Here is a 14566-nt window from a genome sequence, read left to right as displayed (position 1 = left end):
CGTTGACCTTGTGACCTGAAAATCAATAGGGGTCATCTGCCAGTCATGATCAATGTACCTATGAAGTTTCATGATCCTAGGCGTAAGCGTTCTTGAGTTATCATCCGAAAACCATTATACTACTTCGAGTAACTGTGACCTTTACCTTTGACCTAGTGACCTCAAAATCAATAGGGGTCATCTACTAGTCATGATCGATGTACCTATGAAGTTTCATGATCCAAGGCCCAAGCGCTCTTGAGTTATCATCCGAAAACCATCTGATGGACGGACAGACGGAAGGACCAACATGTAATTAAATTATACCCATAGAATCAACAACTGACATGTTTTGCATTACCGACCCAGAACTTGATTCTGTGGAAGGAGACAAATCTCCCAGCCTCAGGCTGAAAGCAACACATTTGTAAGATTGATGAGGCCATTAAGATAAAACGGTCATACCTCTAATGTGGGTTCAGCTATGTGTATAGTCTGTATTTACATGCTTATGATTGTGTGTAGTGTATACACTTTTGCAAACTTTCTTTTAGAAACAATAAACAGCTTATCTTAATTATGAGATACCAGTATTTTGATTCTGTAAATTGGAATTGTTAAATCAATATATATGTTGATATCAAATGGTATGTGTTGTTACTTGTCAATACTAAAACTGGATAATTACATCCCCAAAACGTTTAATAAAAAACATGAAATAAAAAGCACTGACAGTGCTAATATTAATAAATCATTGATTATAAGTTATAAGATTAACATTAATACTACTGAAATGATGCGCTCATTTATCGATTGTTACAACTTGCATTTCCAAGGTCAAATTACGGGTCTCACTAAAACGCTTACGAAATTTGCATACAATATAGATAACGTTGAAAACTGCATACGATATGAACAAAGAAGGAAATTGCAGACGGTAATCGTTGTCCGTTATTATGGTGTTTATTATGGTCTAGTTATTTAATTTTATTTTTTGATGTTAAAAATACACGACGGATACTTAAATATTGATGTGATATTAAAAACATGGCTCGAAAATGAGATATTGACTCATTTCAATAGTTTCCGAGTGATACGCCGGTACATGTACCTCGGAGCTACACCGTTAATATGTGATTTTTTACCGATTCGCGTAATTAGTCACCCCATTGATAAACAATAGCTTTATTCTGAAGTATAACCTAATTAAGTATGCAAAATGGTTATTTACCTTTTTTATTTTGATATTTTATGGTGTAAATTAACCTAAGTTAATTCTAACCTTCACTCTGGATCCAACCGGCTTTTTATTGCATAAGGAAGCCTCTGGTATAACGTGGGCGCCATTTTGTTTTCGGACTTCTTTCAAGCAAAATTGCCGCGCCCATCGACAGATGTCAATTGAAGGAAAACAAAGTGCAAATCATGCCCAATACTTAGGAACCCGATACATAAAGTATGCAGTGCAGTTAATCTATAGATTGCCTCGATTTAAGACCAAAGTTATGAACGCTCTGTCCTGAGAATTGGAGAGGAACAAGGAAAATTTGGATATCTAAGTTCTGTAGTAGCGGCACCCTGTAATAGCTATAACTTTGTTTTTTAACGTCTAACTATGGTTCGAGTTGTCGTCAGCAGTATTTCTATGAAACTAACAATACAGATTTGTTTTTCATGGCTATAGTGCTTAAGACATAAAACACAATCATCTTCGAAGTCAAGTTTCTTGGAGCAAGTTTGTGGCTAGCATTTATCCAATAGTGTTAATACTTTTTGTCAACACAGCTAGATGCACATTAACGTTTCATGACCAGTTTCCAAGACTTGCCATTCAACCATTTCAAGTATTCTAATTGTCTGGTCCAAAGTACAAGTCCGTGGTCATCGTATGTTGTAAAACTAACATATATCATGTGTTTCAACTTTGTTTGATTTTTAAGGATGTCACCCTTTATGTACCAGTCCCCTTATGTACCATCCCTTTATGTACCTTTATCTGACCCATTATGTACCATATATATATAATATATAGAGATAAATTATATCAAGACTCTTTTTAAATAGTGCGTTTCAAGTAAGTGTCATTGTTATGGAGATATTATGAAAATGATATTTTTTCATTAATTTTATTTTATAAGATCATAACTCTTATTGATCGCATGCTATGCGCGTGGAAAGTTAGTATTTTTCCAAAACTATAAATAGCGACTCATGGCATTGACATGTTCATTTTGAAATACGCATAGTGTCGTTTTAGGGCTGTATTGACGCAATTCAATGCTCGGAGTACCTTACATATAACTTGCATATACTGTTGGTGTTTTTATTTGGTGCATTTGTGTTTTTTAATGAAATTGAGAATTTGCCATACATTGCAATATTTTTGCTAATAATAACATTATTACTAATATTTGTGAGTGTTTTTTTAATTGTATACATATATGGAATACAAATGTGATTATTGCAACCATATGTAAATTTCATTAAGTTATTTTGGGCATTACTGATCATTTTTATATTTTAAAATTTCTTCTATGTGGGGTCATTTTGGGACTTTACATGAACCTTAAAGCTGCATGCTTTTGTTGGATAATGTTTAATTTATCATTCACGTTTTACATATGATTCTGTTTAAACCATATTTAATCAATGTTTTGGTGAATTTCGCGCATTCTTAACTTGCCTGATTTCGGACGTAACTTACTTTCGGAAACATGCTCCTCTTGTGTTTTTTTTTTCAATGTTTTCTTATGTGTGCAGATTTAAAAAACAGCTCATGCTTAAATGTGTTATTGAGCAAGTGACATCTTAATTCTATGGCAGGAATAAAAAACTGTCATAAAATTAAACAGGCAGTTTAGTTACATGCATAAACTCACAGTCACAAGCGTGTAAATATAACTACTAAATTTATTTATATTTACTAAAAGTAAATATATTCTCATATATCACTAAGTATTGTACAGCCCTAAATTATATTTAATACACCCGTCTAGGCAGTCAATTTATATATGTGCTGGTTTTAATTTACATTCATGTTATTGTCCCCGAGCAATAGGCGTAGGGATATTGTTTTGGCCTTGTCCGCCCGTCTTTCCGTCCGTCCGGCACTTTTGTGTTGGGAGCCATATCTTGGAAGTGCTTTGGCGGATTTCATTGAAACTTGGTATGAGTATATATATGGATAGGAGGATGATGCATGCCAAATGGCATTGTACACTAGCTGTTAATAACGGAGTTATGGCCCTTCAAACCTAAAAATATGCTTTTTTACCTGAGTGTCAAATATAACACTTGTTTGTCCAGAAGCTAATTAGAGGGGGATATCAATTCAATGCATTTGCTTGTTGGTAATTATTATAGAATGGAAATAAACCTGTTATTTTGTCTTTCATTATGGTGTTTTAAATCACATTAAATGGCATCGAACATACTTGATTTCAAATACAGATTCTAAGCAGATGGGCCAAAATGGGGGCAGCTGGAGAGACTCGCCCGGAACTGACAAGCCTGGAGGAAGCTGGTTGGCGAGATGGGACAACAGGCGAAGAATAAATGAACCTACTTGATTTGATAAACATTTTTGTAAGTCATTAAAGATTCGGGCAAACTTTTTGTTTCCAATAAGCAGTCCTGTATATATCCGAAATAAAATAAAATGTTTCATTCAGGTTCCTTGATACTCATCTTGGTATTTAAGGGACCTTATAACAGATTTTGGCATTTATTGAAGTTAGTCATCAAATGCGTTATATTTATAAATGTAAACATTTATTCTAAAAAGCTCAATAAAAAAACAAGAAAAAATTAAAAGAAAAAGTAATCCTCATCTGGGCTCGAACCACTGACATCTGGAGTAAAAGTCTAACGCTAAGACGGCCATCCATGCTCATACAATATTTCATACTTTCAGTTTCTATAAGCAAAGCTTGTAGTGTAACAAAAAAAGACAACAGAACTCCAAATTATTCAATTGTTTTGCTTTGCAACGATTTACCATTTTCAGGTTTCTAATGTTAAGTACAACTGTGTTCTCACAAATATCATAACTGCAACAAAAATGTGCGAGTTAAATCAGTCTGAAACAATTGTTATGCCCCTTTTCAAAGAAAAGGGAGCATATAGTTATCAGACTGTCCGTCTGTCGGTCCGTCTTTTCGTCACACTTTGCGTTTAGGTTTCGAAAAATGCTCATAACTTCTATGTCCCTTGAGATATAACTTGCATATTTGGTATGCATGTGCATATGGACAAGGCCTTTCCATACGAATACAAATTTTTATCCCTGTGACCTTGACCTTGAAGTTAGGGTCTGCGTTTAGGTTTCAAAATCTGCGTTAAGGTTTTGACAAATGCTCATAACTTCTATGTCCCTTGAGATATAACCTTCATATTTGGTATGCATGTGTATATGGACAAGGCCTTCCCATACGCACACAAGTTTAGATCGCTGTGACCGTGAACTTAGGGTCCGCGTTTAGGTTTCGAAATCTGTGTTTAGGTTTCGAAAAAAGATCATAGCTTCTATCAAGCATTTATAGGGGGCATAAGTCATCCTATCAGCTCTTGTTTTATTTTGTCAATTTACCAAAACATGCAAAGGCCCCTTATAATACATGAAGTAATGTTTACAGTTGTCCATAACCACATATTGAAAAAGAATGTGCAAGCTCTATCTATTGGCATACAAACAAAGCCAATCTGTTGGATTAATACTCATGGCAATCAAAATAATCTAACGTATACCTTCTATAATAAGGTGTTTGTACTTTAATCACATTAAATTTAAAATGCTATGGAAGTACAAAAAGGTCAGAATGATAGCAAACAGGTTTGTAATGGACATCATCTTGCAATTGCTATTTGTGTGAGTGGGATGGTAAAAAAATTCTGAATTTGTTATATGTGGGACATTTAGTAACTTAGCAACCCATGCATGTTGCAAGTGTGTTAATTGTCCGGATTATTATGAAATCCCGATTCGAGCCATTCAAGATTGAATTTTAGATCAGTGTAAATCCGATGATTTATTTTAAGGGGGTGTGAACAAATATTGTAATTGCTTCATTTGCATGATGCCGGGCATGTTCGCTTAGTACGGATTTTTCCTGGTTTTTTTAACAAGGTTTTATGAAGAAAAAAACGGGTTATTAGATTGGTAAATGTCGGCTGGCGGGCGGGCGGAACAAGCTTGTCCGGGCCATAACGTTGTGGTTCATGGTGAGAATTTAAAATCATTTGGCACATTTGTTCACCATTATTAGAGGGTGTGTCGCTTAAAAGAATTACGTTTATATATCCAAGGTCAAGGTCACACTTTGAGTTCAAAGGTCAAAAATGGCCATAAATGAGCTTGTCCGGGCCAAAACTATGTCATTATTGTGAGCCTTAAAAATCATTTGGCATATTTGTTCACCATCTTGGGACTTTGTATCGCACGTTAGAATTACGTCAATATCTCCAAGGTCAAGGTCGCCACAACTAAAAATATATTTATTTTGAAACAAAGGGGGTTAATTTTAAACAATCTTACAAAATACAAAATGTAGCATATGTCCCCCATCATTAAATTTCCATTTTCTGCTGTCAAACTAAGTGCATATATTATTTCATTTGCAAAAGACATATCTGGATATATTTTTGGACAGTTGTTTTACTGTATGATTAGTGGATTAACATTTTTTATGCCCCGTTCGAAGAAGAGGGGGTATATTGCTTTACACATGTCGGTTGGTCGGTCTGACTGTCCGTCCACCAGGTGGCTTCCGGATAATAACTCAAGAACGCTTAGGCCTAAGATCATGAAACTTCATAGGTAGATAGATCATGACTCGCATATGACCCTTATTGATTTTGAGGTAACTAGTTCAAATGTCAAGGTCATGGTGACCCGAAATAGTAAAATGGTTTCCGGATGACAACTCAAGAGCGCATATGACTAGGATCATGAAAATTCATAGGTAGATTGATCATAACTTGCAGATGACCCCTATTGATTTTGAGGTCACTAGGTCAAGGTCACAGTGACCCGAAATAGTAAAATGGTTTCCGGATGATAACTCAAGAACGCATACGCCTAGGATCATAAAACTTCATAGGTAGATAGATCATGACTCGCAGATGACCCCCTATTGATTTTGAGGTCAGTAGCTCAAAGGTCAAGGTCATGGTAACCCGAAATAGTAAAATGGTTTTCGGAAAAAATAACTCAAGAACACATATGCCTAGGATCATGAAACTTCATGGGTAGATTGATCATGACTCGCTGATGACCCCTATTGATTTTGAGGTCACTAGGTCAAAGGTCAAGGTCACGGTGACCCGAAGTAGTTATATGGTTTCCGATGATAACTCAAGAACGCTTACGCCTAGGATCATGAAATTTCATGGGTACATTTATCATGACTCCCAGATGACCCATATTGATTTTCTGGTAATTAGGTTAAAGGTCAAGGTCACGGTGACCCGAAACAGTAAAATTGTTTCCGGCGTATCACTCAAGAATGCTTTTGCCTAGGATCATGACACTTCATAGGTACATTGATCATGACTCGCAGATGACCCCTAATGATTTTCAGGTCACTAGGTCAAAGGTCAAGGTCACAGTGACAAAAAACGTATTCACACAATGGCTGCCACTACAACGGACAACCCATATGGGGGGCATGCATGTTTTACAAACAGCCCTTGTTATCGATGTTCTTTATAACATTTATATAAAATGACAAATTACCCATCGAGTGTTACTGGTGGTCTGGCTTATACTATTTTGCATTTTACTCACCAGAAATAGCAACTAAAAGACTAAATAATAAACAATAAACTATGGCTTTGGGGGACTCTACCTGTAAGGGACCTACGGCCTCATACTCCAGACTTTATCATAAGGATTTCAAATTTGGGACATTTGTCACCCCTGATGTTGTGTCATGTATCAAACCATCTATATATAAATATTAATTTTATTAATTGGATATGTAGAAGACTTGGTGATGCAATCATTGGTTTTCATTTTGTGTTTTGTTGACCTACTTGTAATTTTTAGGCTCAGCAGAACTATGGCTGTCAAAACACAATTGTATTAAAATGAATAGTGCTTCAAATTATACAAGACGTCTCTTTCTTTTAGATGTTTTTCAGTTTCGTCGGAAGACGTTTCCCACCAACCATCCTTTCTTAAAAGAAATAACTTTTGAGCCCGATTTTCTGGTAATACTACTTTTTTTTACATACAGTTATTAGGGAATTATGAACATGTCATAAGGATCTCAAGGGTCAAAACAGGTATATATATATTTTCCGATCATGTCGCCGCAACGCTTGTATATATATATATATATATATATATATATATATATATATATATATATATATATATATATATATATATATATATATATATATATATATATATATATATATATATATATATATACATATATATAATATCAAGATTTTCCGAATAGCCTGGGCCGAATAGCCTGGACAAGTTAACACTTTTTTTTTAATATCTCGTGTGTAAAATTACTTTGAATTGCAGAGAACTTTAAGATCATTTTATTTCTGTAAAAAATGTTCAAAGTTCGTTTTACAAAATTATATCCTGAATGATTTTAGGGCCTTAAATGATATATGGAAACAAGCATATTTAATAATAAAAAAGGCCTGTTGAGTTTTTAATTTGTTTACAGAAAAACCCTTTTTAGCTCGACTATTATATATGAAATCTATATAGTGGAGCAATTCTACTCACCCGGCGTTGGCGTTAGCCTTAGCATTTGCGTTAGCGTGAGCATGCAAATGTTAAAAGTTTGCATACTACCCCAAATATTTTCAATGTCCCTTGACAAATTTCTTTCATATGTTGCATACTTCTTAACCAACATGACCCCGACCTATAAACAAGAGCAGACAACTCTATCAAGCATTTTGTAATAATTATGGCCCCTTTTCCACTTAGAAAATGCAGCAAATGTTAAAGTTTGTTTACTACCCAAAATATTTTCAATGTCCCTTGACAAATTGCTTTCATATTTTGCATTCTTCTTTACCAAAATGACCCCAACCTATAAACAAGAGCGGACAACTCTATCAAGCACTTTGTAATAATTATGGCCCCTTTTCCACTTAGAAAATGCAGCAAATGTTAAAGTTTGTGTACTACCCCAAATATTTTGAATGTCCCTTGACATATTGCTTTCATATTTTGCGTTCTTCTTTACCAACATGACCCCAACCTATGAACAAGAGCAGACAACTCTATCAAGCATTTTGTAATAATTATGGCCCCTTTACCATTTAGAATATTCATATTATTGATAAATCTATGTTGAAGTTTGCGTACCACTTAAAATATTTTCAATGTCCCTTGACATATTGCTTTCATATTTTGCAAACTTATTTACCAACATGACCCCAATCTATAAAGAAGAGCAGACAACTGTATCAAGCATTTTGTAAGAATAATGGCCCTTTTTCCATTATTATATGCATATTACTTGAGTTACATTGCCATAGCTTCTTTATTTATGAACAGATTTTATTAATACTTTGACAAAACAACACTTACCTGAGTACCACAATGGATTCCACCTAAACAATACCCCACGCCCCAACCCAGAATCCCTGCTCCCCTCTTCCCCCACCCAATTTTTTATATATTTTTCCTTTTTTTAATTTTTGATAGATCATCTAATAAATGACACAGTATATACCCCTCTTATCCCCCTTCATTTTTTTTTTGGAAAGATTGCCTTATAAATGATTGAATATGAACAATTACCCCATGATGGCTTACGTTATACTGTCAAGCACTCGAATAGTCGAGCGCGCTGTCCTCTGACAGCTCTTGTTTAGCTCACCTCAGCACAATGTGCTCATGGTGAGCTTTTGTAATCACCTTTTGTCCGTCCTGCGTTGTACAGCGTCAACATTTGCATTGTTGACACTCTAGAGGCAGCATTTATTGTCCAATCTCCATGAAATTTGGTCGGAAGATCGGTCGCAATAATTTCTTGGATGAGAACATGGATACGTTTGCTTGGAAAACATGGCTGCCAAGGGACGGGGCATTTATCCTTATATTGCTATAGTAAAATCTTGTTAATAATCTAGAGGTCACTTTCATTGTCCGATCTTCATGAAACTTTGTCAGAAGATTCAACCCAATAATATCTTTGACAAGTTTTAAAATGACGCCGGTTGGTTGAGGTGGGGCATTTTCCTTTTATGGCTATAGTAAACCTTGTTAACACTCTAGAGGCCACATTTATTGTCAGATTTTCATGCAGCTTGGTCAGAACATTTTTCCAATGATATCTTGGATGAGGTTGAAAATGGTTTTGGTTGCTTTAAAAACATGCCCACCAGGGGGCGGGCATTTTTCCTTATATGTTTATATATGGTCCCTATATGGTTATACATAGCTTTAGTAAAACAGTGTGAACACTCTAGAGGCCGCATTGTCCAATTTTCGTGAAATTTCGTCAGAAGATTGGTCTCAATGATATCTTGGATGAGTTTGAAAATGGTTTTGCTTGCTTGAAAAACATGGCTGCCAAAGGGCGGGGCATTTTTCCTAATATGGCTATAAATGGCTATAATAAAATCTTGTTAACACTCTAGAGGCCACATTTATTGTCCGATCTTCATGAAACATGGTCAGAAGATTCATCCCAATGATATCTTGGACGAGTTCAAAAATGATGATTGGTTAAAAAACATGGCTGCCAGGGGGCAGGGCATTTTTCCTTCAATGGCTGTAGTAAAACCTTGTTAACATTCTAGAGGCCACATTTATTGTCTGATCTTTATGAAACTTGGTCAGAAGATTTGTCCCAATGATGTCTTGAATGAGTTCGAAAATGGGTATGATTGCTATAAAAACATGGCCACCAGGGGGCGGGGCATTTTTCCTTATAGGGCTTTAGTAAAACCTTGTTAACACTTTCGAGGCCACATTTATTGTCAAAGCTTCGTGAAATTTGGTCAGAATATTGGTCTGAATGATATCTTGAAAGAGTTTGAAAATGGTTACATTTGCTTGGAAAACACGACTTCCAGGGGGCGGGGCATTTTTTTTATTATATGGCTATAGTAAAGTCTTGTTAACACTATAGAGGCCACTTTTATTTCCGATGTACATGAAAAATGTTCAGAAGATTCATCCCAATAATATCTTGGACGAGTTAATAAATTATGCTGATTGGTTGAAAAACATGGCTGCCAGTGGGCTCTGCATTTTTTCTAGAGGCCACATTTATTGTCTGATCATCATGAAACTTTGTCAGAAGATTTGCCCCAATGATATCTTGGATGAGGTCAAAAATGGTACAAATACGTACAGATTTAAATGATAAACACTAGTCTGGCCAAAGTCGTCTTACAAGCTGGTATATACACTCACTGCTAGAGCATAATCATTTGTCGTGTGCTGCAGACAGGCAGTGGTGATCGTTCTTAGCAAATTGAGTTGCGGTTCTTTCCGTAGCTAAGGCTTCTAAGCACACACAGATTTGCAAAATATCCTCTGTAAATTCTTAAATGCGACCAACTAAAAACAAACCCTTTGCCAACTCCTAGGTCAAAGGTTAAGTTTGAACATCATGATTCCTTTTAAATGGCAAATGATATTCGCGTACGATCTGACAACTGTAACTCACTGCTAGAGCAGAATCATTTGTCGTCTGCTGCAGACAGGCATTGGTGATCGTTCTTAGCAAATTGAGTTGCGGTTCTTTCCGTAGCTAAGGCTTCTAAGCACACACTGATTTGCAAAATATGCTCTGTAAATTCTAAAATGCGACCAACTAAAAACAAACCCTTTGCCAACTTCTAGGTCAAAGGTTAAGTTTGAACATCATGATTCCTTTTAAATGGCAAATGATATTCGCGTACGATCTTACAACTGTAACTCACTATTAATTGTTCCCAACTCGGCATTTTCATCGAAGGGCATTAAGGGTGTCCAAGGTGGACATGTTGGAATCTTTGAATGGCAGGGTGCTGCGCCCTTTCATTCATGCCAAGCTGGAGCACTGGTTTTGATGGTGTTTCACTTGTAACACACCAAGCATTTTGACCCATTATATTTATCAACATGGCTAAAATGAGGCCAAAATAATTGTTCAATGCCCTTTGTTTATTTCCAAAGACATGGATGGATAATCTTTGTCTCTGAATAAATAATAAATACTCGTGTTGTTGATTTTGTCCTGTTTGCTTATTGCAGGAAAACTGTTAACGCATTATGTTGTGAAGACTCCTCTGTAATCAGACAGCTAGCAGTATTATGATTATCAAATATTAAAATTTGACTTAACAATATAGTGCTTCAAATTATATAAGACTTTTTTTTCAGATATTTTCCAGTTTCTCCTCACAACAATTTGCATCAAACTTCTTGTCTGGTAAGAAATTTCCATTGAAACCAACTGCTGGTAATACTATCTTTTTATACCCCCATTACCATTGTTATTTGGGGCTATATAGGAACCACTTTGTCGGTCCGTCGGTCTGTCCCGAAATTTCATCAGATCTTCACCTAAACTTGGTCACAAGTTGTATCTAGATGATGTATAGGTCAAGTTTGAATATGGATCATGCCGGGTCAAAAACTAGGTCATGGGGTCACTTATTGTGTTTTAAACCTGAAGTTTGTTTGGACCATAATTTTGTCATTAATTTCATACAGTATTTTAATTGATGAACAGTTCATAGTGATTTCAAGACATCTTCTTATCCCTTGAAGATAAACTAGGAATTGATCTGTCTGTATATAACGGTTCAGAGCCTTCCAATCTAGCGTGAGAAGATGTAATGATAATGTAAAATGGAAATTACATATAACAGCTCATACAGTTTAAGAAATTCAATACATTTTATACAATATCATTTTTATGCCCTCGAACCAGCGATTTTGGGGGCATATTAAAATCGCTCCGTCCTTTAGTTAGTTAGTCTGTCCGTCTGTTAGTTAGTAAGTCCGTCTGTCAGTCCGTTCGGATTATTTTCCGCTCAATAAGTCAAGCAATTGTCATCAGATCTTCATCAAACTTCATGAAAATGTGTAAGGCAATAATATCTAAGTCAAGTTAGATAATGGGCAAAATAGACCCAGACACCCCTGAGTTATGGCCCTTGAATCTTAGTAAAATAGGGTTTTAAGCTCGACTATTATATATGAAATATATATAGTGGAGCTTTCCTACTCTCCCCGGGGTTCCAGTGTCCGTGAGCGTTGGAATGAACAATAGTGGGGAACTATAGTTTTTGCCTTGTCTGTTGGTTTGTTTTCTCCAACTTTAACATTTTGCCATAACTTTTGTAATATTGAAGATAGCAACTTCATATTTGGCATGCATGTGTATCTCATGGTGAAAGGTCAAGGTCATCCTTCAAGGTCAAAGGTCAAAGATACCTAGAAAGGTGCAAATTTGGTTCAGTTTTGTGTTTATGTTAATTTTATTCCTAAAATATCACAGATATTACACCATGCCTACAAACGATATACGAAAGCTTGACCCAAACCAAGACACTCTTTATGTTAGAATGGTAGGTGAACGTAAGAATTTAATGCTGGCAATTCACATGAGATTAACGTGAGGGTTTATTAATTATCCATGTTCTTGACCCCTTTAATATCTGAAATCCCTGTTTGTGCATTTACATTAATGAGAACACCCTTTGGGCGACCTAACTTCGTATTTTAATCAGTTTCTTGTTTTGACCATTATTTTTTACATTATCATCAAAACTTGTTAGTTTCTTACCCTTGAAAAAGGGGAGGGACTTATGGTTTGCGCTCTGTGTCTGTCAATCTGACACTTTTCTGGATCCTTCGATCACTTTAAAAGTTCTTCACCCATTTACTTCAAATTGATACTGAACCTCTCTTATGACAATACGGTCAATCTCAACCATGTATGGCCCCATTACCGACCCTGGGGTGCCCGCCCACATATGCCACGCCCACCCAAAATTGCCTTTTACTATAATTTCTTCATTTCTACATTGATTCACTTCTAATTGATACTGAACTTCTCTTATGACAATACGGTCAATCTCAAATATGCATGGCCTCATTACCAACCCTGGGGCGCCCCTGGGTCAAACATGCGGCGTGGGGATACGCGTCGGCCTCTGCCGCGCCATTTCTAGTCAACATTGGAAACATGGCATCTGAAAGGAATAAATTATGTATGAGCCCACATTTTGCAGAACTATGGTGCTTGCTCATTTTTGTTTAGCTCCTCAGCTGAAATCATCATCTAGCAGTCACAATAGCTGAGCGGTTGGAGAGGCATGCATTGCGTCCTACAACCTGCTCAGACTATATCATGGTAATGCCTTATACAAATAACACAAGTATTCACCATGTGCAAATATCTTGTTGTCTGTATAACTCTCTCTATTAGCTCAAAGTAAAAAGCATTTAAACTTGCACACTTTGGTATTTTAGTTTAATTTTGTTTGGACATTACAATTGTTTTGAAACTAAAGATTAGTGTGGGGGCATAACACTTCTCTTTAAATGTTTATTTGTGATTATTATTTTTTCAGTTTGGCAGACAAAACATGCTGATCAAAAAGAATGTGTACCACAGGGGCCAGTGTTTCCATTTGAGTGATTGACAAGAAGAAGAGATGAGAAATGTTATCATCATATTTTACACTCTACATTTATAGTGTACAGCTCAATGTATTGAACTGGTGTTGTAGAATATAATTGGAGATACATGCGAACATTATAACATTATATATAAGATGATATTTCAAAAGCAATAAGAAAGAAAAAGTATAAAAGGTCAAAACAGTAGACCTTGTGTTTACAGTGGATAGGCTTAAAGTGGAAGTGACTAGTTAACTGTTGATCATAAGCTGCACTGATGGAAAAAATAGTGGGAAATTACTATGTAGAAAACTGTTTAACGTACGACAACAGTTGTGGAACTTTATAAATGACCGTATGCAACAGGGCTGGGCAGTTTTCCTTATATAGCTATAGTGAAACCTTTTGAACACCAGTGAAGTCACTGTTTTTTTCCAATCTTCATGCATTTTGGTCGAATATTTGTTCAAATGATGGCTCAGTCCAGTTTCGAAATTTGTATGTCTATGCAAAAAACATATCCACACGAGCGCGAGGCAATTGTCTTTATATGGCTATAATGAAACCTTGTAAACTCTCTAGAAGTGACATTTTTAGCCATATCTTCAGAAATTTTGGTCACAATATTTATTCTAATGATAGCTCAGTTGTCGAGTTTGTAACTGGTTCCAGTTTGTAGACTTACATGGCTGCAAGTGGACATGACAGTTTTTCTTAAATCGCTAGACACAATTGGCCCTTTTTATATGCATTTTTCATGAAAGATGATAAGAGCATTTTGCAAAATGTAATCTCAGCTGACTTTCAAACTGGATCACATAACGTCAAAAAGTGGGTCAAAATGTCAAATTAAAAAAAGCTTGTAAACACTGAAAGTTGCATTTAAAATTGAGATCCTTTTTTAAAAGTTTGTCAAAACATTTGCTGTAATGTTAAGCAAAGTCAAGTTTATAAATGATTATTTGCCTACAAATTACA

At 35.7% G+C, this 14566-nt stretch overlaps 1 long non-coding RNA gene across 1 annotated transcript; it reads left to right on the top strand.

The window, feature by feature from the left end:
- Positions 1–3441: 3441 nt before the first annotated feature.
- Positions 3442–13936, top strand: LOC127841831 (uncharacterized). The gene is made up of 3 exons (XR_008031350.1): positions 3442–3564; positions 11339–11387; positions 13540–13936. It is a non-coding gene; the product is annotated as an uncharacterized LOC127841831 (long non-coding RNA).
- The last annotated feature ends 630 nt before the right edge of the window (positions 13937–14566 follow it).

The sequence above is a fragment of the Dreissena polymorpha genome, chromosome 8 (genome assembly GCF_020536995.1).
Source record: "Dreissena polymorpha isolate Duluth1 chromosome 8, UMN_Dpol_1.0, whole genome shotgun sequence".
NCBI lineage: Eukaryota > Metazoa > Mollusca > Bivalvia > Myida > Dreissenidae > Dreissena > Dreissena polymorpha.
Note: the sequence above shows the minus strand (reverse complement) of the source record. Positions and strands in the feature narration are given on the sequence as shown.